Below are 13,559 nucleotides of genomic sequence, written 5' to 3'. Positions count from 1 at the left end.
AAAAAATGTTTCAGGATTGATTTACCTCTGTGCATCTTGCAGGCTAGATATGTTTGTTCTAAAACCACAGTTCTTCAAAATCTTCCAATAAATTATCAGCTTAAGTGTTTCTCATGCAAGAGGCACAATTATCAATTATAATACCCGGGAGCTTTTTTAAATTAGGGAGGGAAGAAAGTATGAATTAATAAGATAATAATTAAGATAATGAATGAAGGCTAAGCAAAACCAAAGCAGAGCCAGATTAGAAAGAAAAGAGGGATTTGGGAATGAAACACAAATCACACAGTTTAACATGAGCAGGCAAAAAAAACAGGGGGAAAAACCCCCCACAATCCAAAGACTGGCCAACTAGATAAAAACTACCTATAAATAGTAAAGAGAGAGCCAAAACAACATTGTCTCATGACAAATACTTGATAACCAGTTAATTCATCACCTTATCTGTTAATACCTCCTATTTTAGTAGCTTAAAGTACACCATGGGTGCAGTAAATTTGTGTCTCAGAACTGTAGAGAGGAAATTTAAATACAGACATACTGTTCTCTTTTAAAGAGCATTTTTGTTCTAATGCATAGAAGTTGCCACTGATCCATGTGGACAGATCTGCAGCAAACGAGCTGGTTTTCCAAAAATCACATTATTTGCACAGGGAACAGCTTAGACATGAACACACTGATACACAAGACAAAGGCAGATTTGCATTTATCTCAAATGTATTTTAGCTGAAATCTGACTGCAGTGAAAAGCAGGGTGCCTTGCAAAGAACTTCTGGAACTGTTGGCTCTAATCCAACATCAGAGCCAAGCAGAGCTGGCAGAGCTCTTTCCATCTGCTCGCTTTCTTTTGCCCATCATGGATGAGATGAAGAAAAATTCACAGTGCAAAGAGTAACAAAGTGGATTCTTACATTTTTGTTACATGGGTTATCCATCATATTTTCATGGCAAAAACTTGCTCTTCAATGAGTCCCTTGGTCTATCAGCTAGCAGCATGCAATTTATGTTTATCTTACAGTGCAACTCTCCTTTCTCTTTTTATGGATGCCTCTGGGCCAAATTCACATAGGAAATGCTTGGGTTGCAGGGCTCTCTCCAGGAGCAAACCAACTGCCAGCCATTGCCACACTCTCCCTGCAAGCATTGCAGCCTGGTTTCAGAAGGCAGCAGACCCCACACTGGCTTTATCCTCCCCTCCACTCATGTTTTTGGGTTGTCTGTTCAGGCAAAAATGGATTTACCAGCCACAGGATCAACCTGGGCTTCCGTGAGCAGCCCCTCAAAGCTCACAAGGAAACAAGGCTCCTTTGGAGAAACTTGCCAATACACAGGGATTGACTGGTCATCTTGGGGAACAAGTTTAGATAATTTCTTGCCTTAGAATACAAAAAAATACATCAAGGTTTAGTATGCAGGACAATCATGTATGGTCTGGTAACAAAATGGTTTTAAGGACAGTCCATAGCTTCCCTGTTCCCCCTTCTCTCCAGTCCTGTTTCCTGCTGTTTAGGAGCCATCCCACATCTTCTACTCTCAACATATTCACCTCTTCCTCTTCTATTTCATTCAAAAGCCAAGGAAAATGTGCAGGGAAACTTCAGCTCATGGAGCTGCTGCCAGTGTGAGGACTTGAGACAATTAGAAACCATTTTAGATCTTACATTCTGCAGACTTTGTCATGGGAAGAGCTTCCACCTGTCCGTGACCCCCTTGGCAGCAGCGAGTTGTAACATGAGCAGCTCGGTCCCGCTGCTGCTTCCACAGCCATGAGCAAAGCAATGGCACTGCTGGAGGGAGGTGAAGGGTTAATTGGAAACTCAGACAGAGCTGCATTGAAGCTTGAGGATAAATGGCTGCTCTGAATATGCATTTCCAGGGCTTATGGGGAAATGGAGTGGAAGATGCAGAGAAGGCAGCCAGAGGAGCTGCTGGGGAGGTGGGAGTTACCCAATTCATTTTCTGGTGTGTCTGCAGCAGTCTCACAGCTCTTGGAAAGTGGTTTGTACTTTCAGGGATATTGTTTAATTAAAGAAGAAACTTGATCTCTGAAAGGTTATCTAATTCCCCCCACCAAACTGTTGGGTTTAAAAGGCCAGTGCTGGGTAGAACAATCAGGATTAAGCACTAAATGCTCACATTAAAGCCATTCACATTCCTGACTGCATGGAATACTAATTACAAGAATTAGACTAACAACAAAGGCTGTTCTTTAAACCAAAACTAAAGACTGACAGCTCTATTCATTGGCTGTGCTGCCATAACAGGTGTGTAATACAACTGGTGTCTAACACAACTGATGTGGCCTGAAAAATCTTTAATTTAGGTTTTACTCTGGCCCTGGCAACAATTCTAGTGCCCCTGCTCATGATCAGTCATCCCCATTTCCAGCCACACAAGTCCAGCTGCCACCACTGTCTGCAGTGCTTTACGCTGGAATTTATGGTACTGCACTGCTGCTGGCAACTTTGCTCCTGGAGAAAAACTAGGTTAAAACAAAAAAAAAAACCAGTTCCATTTTTAGTTCAGCAAGTTTGGGCCCCTGTCGCATGGGAGGGGTACTGGTGGGACATTGCCTTTTTTCCCTCTGGGCTGAAACACAAACCCCAGCTGAGCACCCTCCCTTGTTCTCTCTTGGCTGCACTCTATCCAGTCCATGCTGAACAGGGAGAGGCCACATGTGCATGGATGAAACCCCCAAAATGTGACAGTGCACCTAAGGAAAACTGCAGAATTTGATACCTGGCAAGTTCAAGACAGGCAGTAGGAGCCAACAGAACTCCCAAGCCTCCACCAAAAAACAGATCAAAGCTCTTTTTTTTCTTGAATAACTTGTATTAAAAATATAAAATATTCAATAAAGTGAATTTTCCCCCTATAAATTAAATACGCTCCTCTGTGATACTTAACTCTCAGATATTAAGCAACACTCTTCCTAAAAACTTTGGCATATCTCTGCCTTTTAAATTACATTCAGATTTAGTTGAATGAATTTGTTCATAAGTTTAATTTTCTGCCTTGAGGTTACTTCCATCTTCAGATAACAAAACATTCTGTGCAAATTTAAAATGTAGTTCAGTAGTATTCTGTGAATAGAACAGCCTGCTAGGCTAGAGTCCTTTTATTTGCTAGGATTTGGAAAGAATTCCCATTTCCCATCAAGTTCTAATGCTGATCAGTGATAAACAGTTGCACAGAATTTTTTTACCCCGATTTAAATCGGAACTGTGACTCAGCAGACAAAGAAATCTTCCGGACATCAAATGAAGCACAAGGCACAAGAGACAGCTGGAAGATATTCAGAAGCTGGAGTTGTGCAGCAATTTCACTGAGACCAGGCTTATCTGGATGATTTAGGAAGGTTCAAAGTCTGACACCTGAAAAGGCTGACAGCTGCTGTCCTTGGTCCTGACGACAATTGCCACGTGTTACACACACAAACTCTGTAAAGGTCACTGCCACGTGTAAATCAAAGACTGGGCAACATTTGCTAGTTTTACTTTGAAAGGTGCTGGAAAGTTCTCACTCTTGGCATTTTTTAAAGCATCAGACAAGTGTCCTTTTCTCCTCCTAACTGTCTGAACACACAAGTCATGACAAATAACTTTTGGATGTACCAATTGAATTTAAATTAAATAAGTCATGCATATTGTATAACTCAGCTGGGGAATGCTCAGTAATATTCCCTGCCTAGGCCTGGGGAGTTACCATCACCTTTATTACTCTATAGCTCTTATTAATGCCTGTGCCAAGTGTTAGAAAAGTATTAAATATTTTACTTAGGTTATTTGGCAACGAACTGCCAGAAACTTCAAATGCCTCAAGTTCTCCATATGAAAGAATATCAGAACAATTAGAGAACATTAGGTTTTGCTGAAGGGTATTTCCCTCTCATCCTTGCTCAACACTTCTGCTCAGCAAAAAATGAATTCAACAAACTTTTTCTGTTTGTTTAAACAGAAGTGGATTTAAGAATGGATATATAATTGTATCACACAATATGGGGGAAGAGTAGAGGACTGGGGTTATTAAGGACAAAACAGCAGCTGCAGTGAGGCTACCAAAGGACTGCCAAAGAAGGGCACAGCCTGTAGATGTAGCATATTTAATCTTTGTTCTAAGTGAAATAACCAATTTAAATATTTATCAGTATATTGAAGACAAAACTGTAGAACAAGTTTCTTACGTTCAGTCCTCACTGCAGCCTTAAATCCTTCATTTAAAACACCCCTGAAGTTCAGTGCCCTCCAGGGCAATGCATTTCCTATAGCTGAGCTGTCTCTTGCATCTGACTAAGCCCCTGCCCAAGGAGGTTGCAGAGGCTTCACCCTGAGAGGTTGCTGCAGTTACCTGAGTGGGAAAAGCCCAGATTGACCCTTTCTGATGTCAGAATCGTCCCTGCTGTGAGCAGGGGCCAGGCTAAAGATTTCAGATCCACCTCGGGTTAACCCAGATCTAGCATAACAGATATTTCATTCCCTCTCCATTTCCACTTGGCTGTGGACTGTGGGAGACTCTGGACATGCAAGCAGAGCACCAAACACTTTGTGAGCAGTAACAAACAACTCTGGTGCATTTCAACCAGGAAAATAACCATGCCACAAACTAAAATAAACTTCAGAAACAACCCCCAAAACAAGAGGGAAACACAAACATGAAGATGGTTTTCCCATCAATTAAAAAGCTAGCTCAAAATGAATTGTATCAATTTTAACAACAAATAAAGCGGAGGAAACTGCAACATAAGTATTGACACGGTGCAATTTCTAGAAAGGTAAGAAGCCCCCAAACCAGAAATGTCAGGCTGTATACAGCACACCATGAACAAAGCAATGAAAGGAAAAAGGAGTTACTTTGTTTAAGCATTACCTTTTCTCACCTATATTTATCTATAATCACCTATTACTGCTATTTTCTAATTTATTTTTTTTTCAAAAGGAAAATTGGCACCCAGTTCTTGACTTTCAGAACAAACAGTAATTTGTTAAATACCATTTCTTTCTGGTTCTTCCTGCATAATGCGTAGGGATAAATGTCAAACAAAGCAGCAGAACAGGTAAAAATGCACTTTCCAGCTTCAAATGTATAGAAATTCTTTGATGCTTTATATCCTAAATAACATTTTTCTTTTTCTGTGTTGATTTCTCTTGACTTCCTTCCTCCCACAAAGATATGGAAAGGTCCTCTCCAGCAGGAGGAAGGAATCTACAGAGCCAGCAAACATCCCTGGGCTGGCACAGAGCAATGGATTTCCTAACTCTGTGAACAGCAGAGGATATAAACAGCCTCTCTTACCTCTCTAGAATCCCAGCACACTGAACTAGAAAGCAAGCCTTGGAAAACAATGCTCATTTGGGTATTCTAATGCCTCACATTTTTGCCATCTGTTCTTCCTCTAGGCTCTCCATTTGAAGGCTTAGAGATCCACCTTGCCCTTCCAAAACAATTGGTATTTAGTGCTCCCAAAGCTGAAGATTATTAAAGACACTTGCTGAACTCTCTCAGTTAGCAATACCATAATCAAGCTCAGCTGGACCCCTCACAGTAATTGAATTTACAAGCATGTCAGGGTGTATCCTGCTTGACTCAGGCCAGTTCAAGGGATTTGTGCTGAACTCCTGAATCTCTGATTAGCTGGAGCCATCATGAGAACATTTTGGCTGGCAGCAAAGTCCTACCTCAGACAAAGCAAGAAATCCAACAGTGACCTGGTGAAGGCAGGGAAGGCACAGTATATGAAAGGTGATGCATTCAAAAAGTTGCACTCTCTTCTGGCCAAAAGCAATGATGCATTTGGCCAGAAGAGAATTGCTCACCACTGCTGCTTCTCATAACAATCAGCCTTATTCCCCAACCTGAAATTGCCACTATTATTACAGGCAGCACCCATGTTTTAAACCTGTATCACTTGAATTTCAGAACCTTCATGAATTTGGGCCACCTCAAATTTGCAAGAGCCACACGTGCAAGCAGCCCAAGAGGTGTGCACTCATCCATTTCAAGAGATGCATTCTTAATTGCCTCATTCCTCCTCAGGCATAGAAGAAGATTACAAGTGTTGATTTGGACTAAGTTGTTGCATTTCCATGATACAATAAGATGCTGACAATCAAGTACCTCACTACAAAATTTGGAGACAAAGTCAAACATGGGAGGGACTAATGACTGGCAGTGAAGCAATGAGCTATTTAAGAGTTTTAAGTGTCAATTTCTAGCAAAGCTGAGAAATTCAAGGCTACGCTACAGCAGGAGTCCAGAAATGGAGAAAAGAAGAAATAAAGAATAAAACCAGAGGAGGAGAACAGGAAAACACAAACCCCAAAAAATACCTTTTCTGTCCCAAATGACTACTCTGTTTAAAAGTGTTTATTACTTAATACATTTCTCAGTTTCATATATTTAAGTGTGGCAGAAGCCCAGAAGGTTGCTTGCTCCATTACAGCAGTTTTGCTACCATCCTCCCCATCCAAAGAAAATAAAGGAGTAGGTAGACTGTTCTTCTGCAACAGCCTGGACAAGGACATTTGGGCTCTCCTCTAATCCAGGGGTTTTAAGCACTCCTGTCTTTGTTTGATAAGAATAGAGTACAACCTCCTGGATTGCAGGTGGGAGAAAAAATTATCTTATCTGAACCCATGATGGGAAAGCAGAATTCATTCCTTTAAATTCTCTAGGGACCTTGTTATCTATTATGTATTTCCCCCTTTTTTAAGGAATTAAAGTAGCCTTTACAAACAATTAGGACTTCCTGATCATAATTGCTGTACAAGCAAAAGAAGAAATTTATGCTTGTGATTTCATAAGCCAGAGTTATTTAGCAGTGCTTATTATGAGGTGCTTCAAATGATCCACTTCCAGACAGAACCAGGATTGCATAATGAGGATAAAGTCCCAGTCACTGAAAAGTGTCTCTTTGCTAAAACCTCATTTAAACCTTAGCCACAGAAAAGTGGAAGTATCTTCCCATTAAGTACCTTTGTGACAGTTTGTGTAACAAAACATGAATTCTCTTTTGTCCCTTTCTCTCTGTATGTGAGCAGATAAAATCTACAAAAGTAATTAACTAGATTGAAAAGAAACATTACAGACTTCTCAAATAACTCAGCAGGGTAAACGATGTATTTTGCTAGCAAAAAAGACTTTGACAAATGTCAGTCACACACTGAAAACCACTACCAAAGAAAGCCTGAAAGCTCTAGATACAAATGTCATCATAGTTAGATACTTGGCATTTTCCTGCCACTCATGGACAAGAATTTCATTGGCATTTCTATAACCAAGTAGGCTGTAATCCAAATCATTATGAGGATTTGTTTTTAAGTAGATATACTATGTAGTCAGAAAAGGACAGGGAAAACTCAATTGTTCTAAGTTGCAAGTACTAATTCTATTTTTCTCTTTTCTTGTACAAGTTCTTTCTCTTATAAACTAATCCTCTGATCACAAGCCTATTACAGCCTAAAGACACATTCAAGCTGTCATTGTAGGTTGGAGTAACAGCACATGCAGGTTATTTCTCATGTGTACTTATTTTCCCCTCCTCTATCTCCCATGGAGCCCAGCTGTCACACAGCTCTACAGACAAATGCAATCAACTCTGAATATGTATCAACAGGAACAACAGTTTTTTCTGTAGGTGGTGAAATAGCAATGTGATTTCTAAGCATGACACCGCAATGAAATAATCTTATTAGATATCCTGGATGCCAAAGATCATAATCAATTTTCTTGGAGATTTCCTTAAAAGTACTTCTGTTTATTTACAGCCAACACACCAGCAGCAAACTCTGCATCCCAATTGGATGCCCACAAGTCTGCAGTGTGCTGCACTTAGCATGGCTTGTACTGGCAGCCCAACAAGAGCTTATTGGCATATTTCCCAGGCATATTCTAAAGTAAAGCACCTACTAGCTCTTGAACACCTGCCATCCAGATGTATACAGGAGACCACCACACTTTCACCTTGCAAAAAATGAGCCTCACTGAAACCATAATACCGGACTTGCACAGATTTGTCCTCTGTTTCATATGGTCACCACAGACAGTGGCATTTCCCCAGTGCCAGTATAAAAAGATAAAGCAAGGCACCCTCAAAAATGCACAACCTCTCAGAAAACAAACAAATCTGTGGCAGACACACAGATAAAACAACATCTGAACTGATACAACATCTCATCCTTTGGCATCCTCAGAGGACAAACATCATCTCGGACGGAGCTCACAGCCTGAAATTGAAGGTGGAGTTGACAGAGAATGTTTATGATGGACTTTCAACTCACTGCTCACAAAATGACTATTATACACATTTCTGGGGTAAAACTCATCATAGCACAGGGCAAAAACTGGGAAGCAGTCCTGGCAAGGAAGATGTTAAAGAAAGATACAGTGTTTAAAGAATTTTGACACAAACTGAAGAAATCACAGGTGAATTGTGCTTCTGTAAAACAAACTGACCCACAGACAAGGATTTAACCTGATTTAGCCCAGCTCCAGGATCAATCTTTTCTAATGTGCCCCTCTGTTACTATAGACTGGTGGATTGATCACATCTTGAGCTGAGCTTCACCCACCAGCAAGCCCCCAGTCATCTGTCCAGTTGGTTTCTGTGGCACAGCCACTGAGCACTAACCAGGTGTGATCCATGTCCCCTGCAGTGCAGCAGCTCCCAGTTTTAGCCTGCTCCAGATCTCAGGAGTGACAAATCCCTGTCAGCAGCCCTTGGCACCGATGGCCCGAGCAGGGCACCATGGAAAGCACATCTGCCAAGTGTGGCTCCCATGGCACACCTTCATTATGGGATACTGGAGAACTTCCTGGCAGATTGGCCCCTGCACAAGGGAAAAGTCTCTGCCAGAGGAGTCCTGCAAGGAAGAAGTTACGGGATTCTCAAGTTGTGCAGGCCCAGCTTTTTTTTACCATTACTGCTCTAAAAATATTTATTATTATAAGCATGGTTAATTGTACTGTGTCTCAAACCCATAGCCAGAATCACACAAGGGAAATGCCTCATTACCAGAATTTTCACCATCATGTAGTTCAGAAAAGAGCTAAATGGGAGCTACCAGGCTGCACTTGACAACAGGTATGAAGTGGTGATGATCCTGAAAAGGGAGAGGAGCAGCAAAACAGAGAGAATGAAGTTATTGAGCTGCCAAGCTGCTGCTTGGCATTTCTCCACAGCATCCCAAACTCATTCTGCTACAAGAATTGGACCTTGGATCTGCTACATCAAGATCCTGACATGGCTTTTGCTTTACCTGTGCTGCTCAGAGGCTTGCAGTCATTGTTATTTTGAATTACAGAAGGCAAGGGCAAGCAAGGCAGCATCTTTCATCCAGCTACTGCTTGGAATCTCAATGGAGCTCCTGCTGCAGCTGAAGCAGCAGTGGGCTGGTGCAGAAAAGGCTTTGGTGAGCTAATAGAAACTTCTTCCATTAATTGAAATCCCAAAGCTGAGTGGCTCAGCGTGACAAAGCTGGATTGAGACAGATTTTGTCAAGAACACTTTTTTTGTTTACTTTTTCCCCTCTTCTGTCCAAGAGAGGGATAAAATGATTTTTTCAAAATGCCAGAGTTTCAGTGCTTTGTACCAAGTCCAGCTCAGCAGTAACACACGGGATGGCAGAACAAGGCCATTACACAGCCTTTGTTCCTCCTAATTTGTGTGATGGGAAATGAAATGAAATCTTACATACCATAAGCATATATTTATGTATGGCATTCCTTTTTGTGAACTAAACAAGAAAAACCATAAGGATTCATACAGAACTGCTGATGGAGAGGACTACCCACCACCACACCATCAGCTCCTGCATCTTATGTTTGCAAATCAAACATGCTGTGTAGAAGTGATTGCCCTGGAAGTTATTGGTACATTTGAATGCAAACTACCAAACCATGAAAAATGAGGCATCCATTTGCTATAAAAATAAATTAGGAGGCAATGCTTTGCTGGCAAAGCCGTTGGAGTACCACAGTTCATAACTATTCATGGTACCATTAACAGATGTCTTTGCTTGTACTGTGAGCAGCCTTATGATATTGTCATATTCAGCAGTACTTTATATTTAAAGTGAGTGCAAGCAACTTTGTTTTAGAATGTAATAAAACCTTGCCTGATGCAGAAATCCCCTGGGAAATTATACAATAATGTTACCTACATAACTAATTTTCTTCTTATGAAATCATGATTCCCACTACACTTTTAGAGCTATTCCAAGTATTGTTTAACATCACCATTTCCATGTTAATATCTCAATAAATCAGAGAAATACAATACTTTATATGAAAAGTGAGCTGCTCATTCGGGACCATAAGTTTTCCTTTCTAAATTAAAAGGGGAATGAAATTGATGCTGAATGTACTGGATGTAGTTCAAGGGTAGTAAAAGCACCCAAATGCTCCTAACAAAGCAAGGCTACTCACTGTGCACACACACTCACACCAGATACTGTGGAACATTGCTGAACAATTTAACTCTGTGCCAGGAGAACTGGGGAGCTGGAAAAACAATCCCAGTCCTGGTCCTTCAGAGATCACTCAGAACTAAAAGCCCATGGTTAACCCAACTGAACTTGCACCCTGAAGGCACTGCTGAAACTACATTTGATCTTTTGAAGAAGGATTATTTGGAATCAGTACTGGAGCAAAGGCACACCAGGACTCTCATGCTTCTTACAAGACATTTAAATAATGGTGAATGATTTCAGGTCTCATGTCTCAACCACTGCCACAGTATATCAGTGACCAGCTCCTCACCCCATTCTTGCCTCCATCTGTGTGTCACTTTTATACCATTGAAAGAACATTTTCAGTGGGGATTAATTGCCCCCCAGCCCTTCAGACCCTCACTGGAACTCCCATTCACAGCATTCAGATTTGTAGTTAAAACTTCATTTCTACCCTTGCTCTACAGCTCCTAATCAGTGTCCCACTCACCAGTGCTGCTTCCCAGGCAGGATTCACTTGGGGAAGGCTTCAAACAAATATGTGAAGGAAAGAAGAGCTGTACATACATCAAGGAAATGGATTGTGAATTTGTGGGAGATGTTATGCATTCATTTAGGCTTTGTTTCAGTTTTGTTTAAAATATTTTAGCTCTGTGTACCCTGCTGATCATCTCAGTGCTGAGTTACACAAACCCATCACAGCCACCTTGTCCCCTTGCAGTGGGACACCATCTTTCCCTTTCTGGACTTTTTAAAATACAACCAGAAGCCTAAGGAATAACTATAATTTCCACAGTAAGAAAGAAATGCTCCCATCAGTGTGGTAGTTATAGCTAAACGTTAGATGGATGATGATTGCCATGGGCAGGGAGGAGCCCTGAGTCTTCAACCAATGCATAAAGCCTGTAGATAGTGTTTCCTGGTATTTCCATGAACCACCCTGTTTATTTCCCCACAGTGATCTCCAAGATACTACAGAAGTGGGAAAGGAGGCATAAAACTAGCTCTGGTAGAGATAGGGATGGGCACAGCTGGGGCTGCCCAGCCCTGAGCCTTCCTGAAGTTCCCAACCCACAGGCAGAAGGTGCCTGGATGGGGGCCCCCAGGAGGATTCTCAGCAAAGCTGTGGCATTTCACTGCCTTCCCTGACAAACCAAGCCAGTTGGCATCCTTCTCCACAAAGAGCTCTTATTCCTTGGCTGCTTCCATTCTCAGTGGCAGTTTGGGGAGGAATTTTGTCCAAATGTTTTCTGGTTAACTGAGCAGGCTGTGTCAGCTGGCACCAGGCTTGGCAGCTGCCTGAAAGAACCCTGAAACCTTCACATCATTTCTCTTTCAATCCACTACTTTAAAAACTCTTCCCTACACATATTTACCCCTATGAATACTAATTAAATTATTGCATATTCTATTTGATGATATGCCAATTATGGTGTCAGGCAAAGGCATACTGACACATACCAATGAGGGTGCCAGGCTTTCTGGCTGCTTTTTTGAAGCTTTGAGAGGTCTTGATGTCATTCACACCAGCTGAGGGATTTCTTGAAATTAGGGCAGCTTTTCTTTGTGTGTGCTAAAACAATTTCTCACCTACTAAAGCATCACACATCTTGTGAAAATAGCAGATTTAAGTTGGACAAGGAAAAGTGGGGAACTGTGAGGCCTTCAGCAACCTGCCAACATCCAGCACCAACCCAAGTTGTTTCCCTCTCCCCCCTCCCTGTTGCCTGCATGGAATCTGGCTGGGTTAATTTAACCACATGTATTGGATCTCATTTAGTAAGAGAAAGCAGCACATTATTGACAGTTAGTTACAGAAGTGCCATAGAGCAAAATCAATTGTGCTCACTGCACCAAAAGCCATGGGGGCACAAGTAGACCTACCCTTAAAGCCCCCTAAACCTCACAAAAGGTCATTTAAGTACACATTTAGCATCAAACTTAAAATACTGACAGTGTGAAATCTTAGACATATTGGTCTGGATCACTTATTATTTACAATTTAACAAATATTTTCATGTAAAATATATATTTTCACTGAAAAAAACCAAAGCACAAATACATTGTTTTAGCTTTACCCATGAGTACCACAAGTGAAATTTGACCAGAAAAACCACACCCTGCCTCCAGTTTATTTTCATTTCCCATGGAAATTGTCTGAAACAATATGACCATACATCTTTATCATCCAATTCATCAGAAGTAAACTTCCTTATAAAAAGAACTCTTTGATGAATACAGCCCAAGGAAAAACCATTATCTGAAGAAAAACAAGGATAAAAAAAAAAAGATCAGAACCTAGGTGAAATTTTTTCTCATTACCTTTCATCTTCTTACATGTTTCAAGACCACAAAAAAAATGCTATGGAACAGAAAAATTGAAATAACAGGTTAACTTCAGTTAGAAAGAGTAGAAAGGTATTCAGGAAAACTACTCTAAGGCATAAATATGGATTCACACTTGACCCCAAAGTTATTCAGGATTAGAATCGGAAGAAGCACACCAAAAAAAGGAAGACACATTTGAAGCAAAAAGAAAATTTTTCTAACTCAAAACAAGCAAATACCACACTTGATATTAAAACAAAAGTCAAACTTGAAGTTATTACTTCCTACTCCAAAATTATAGCCTCAAACCCCAGTTTTTACTCATCCCTAGGGCCCAGGTATTCTTGTTCTAGTGTCTGTTTTCCCCCCATTATTCCTGTTTTCCTTTTGCCATTTTACAGACACTTGGGCAAGTGTATCACTTTATAATACCCCAAGATTTCATCTTACCTTCTCCAGTTCTTCCCTTGACACACATCTGAGGCCAACAACCATGAACCATACTTGCTGGTTTGTCTATTCAGTGGAATTATTTCACCTTAGTATCTCTCCACCCCTCTGACCTCCGCATTTTCTGGTAGCTCTACGTCCAGGAACTCTGATATCATGTGCATAAAGTCTTTTGTTGACCATCTGAATTGAACAAGCAGATGTTTCCCCACTGAGAACATTTGTAGACCAGCTAAAAAACTCAAGATGTTAAGAGCTTACTAACCTCTTTCAGGAGCCAGAAAAACACACTCCTTCCAAGAAACCAAGCAGCCAAGGCACTCCAAAGCAAACAGC

The sequence above is a fragment of the Serinus canaria genome, chromosome 4, assembly GCF_022539315.1.
Source record: "Serinus canaria isolate serCan28SL12 chromosome 4, serCan2020, whole genome shotgun sequence".
NCBI lineage: Eukaryota > Metazoa > Chordata > Aves > Passeriformes > Fringillidae > Serinus > Serinus canaria.
Note: the sequence above shows the minus strand (reverse complement) of the source record.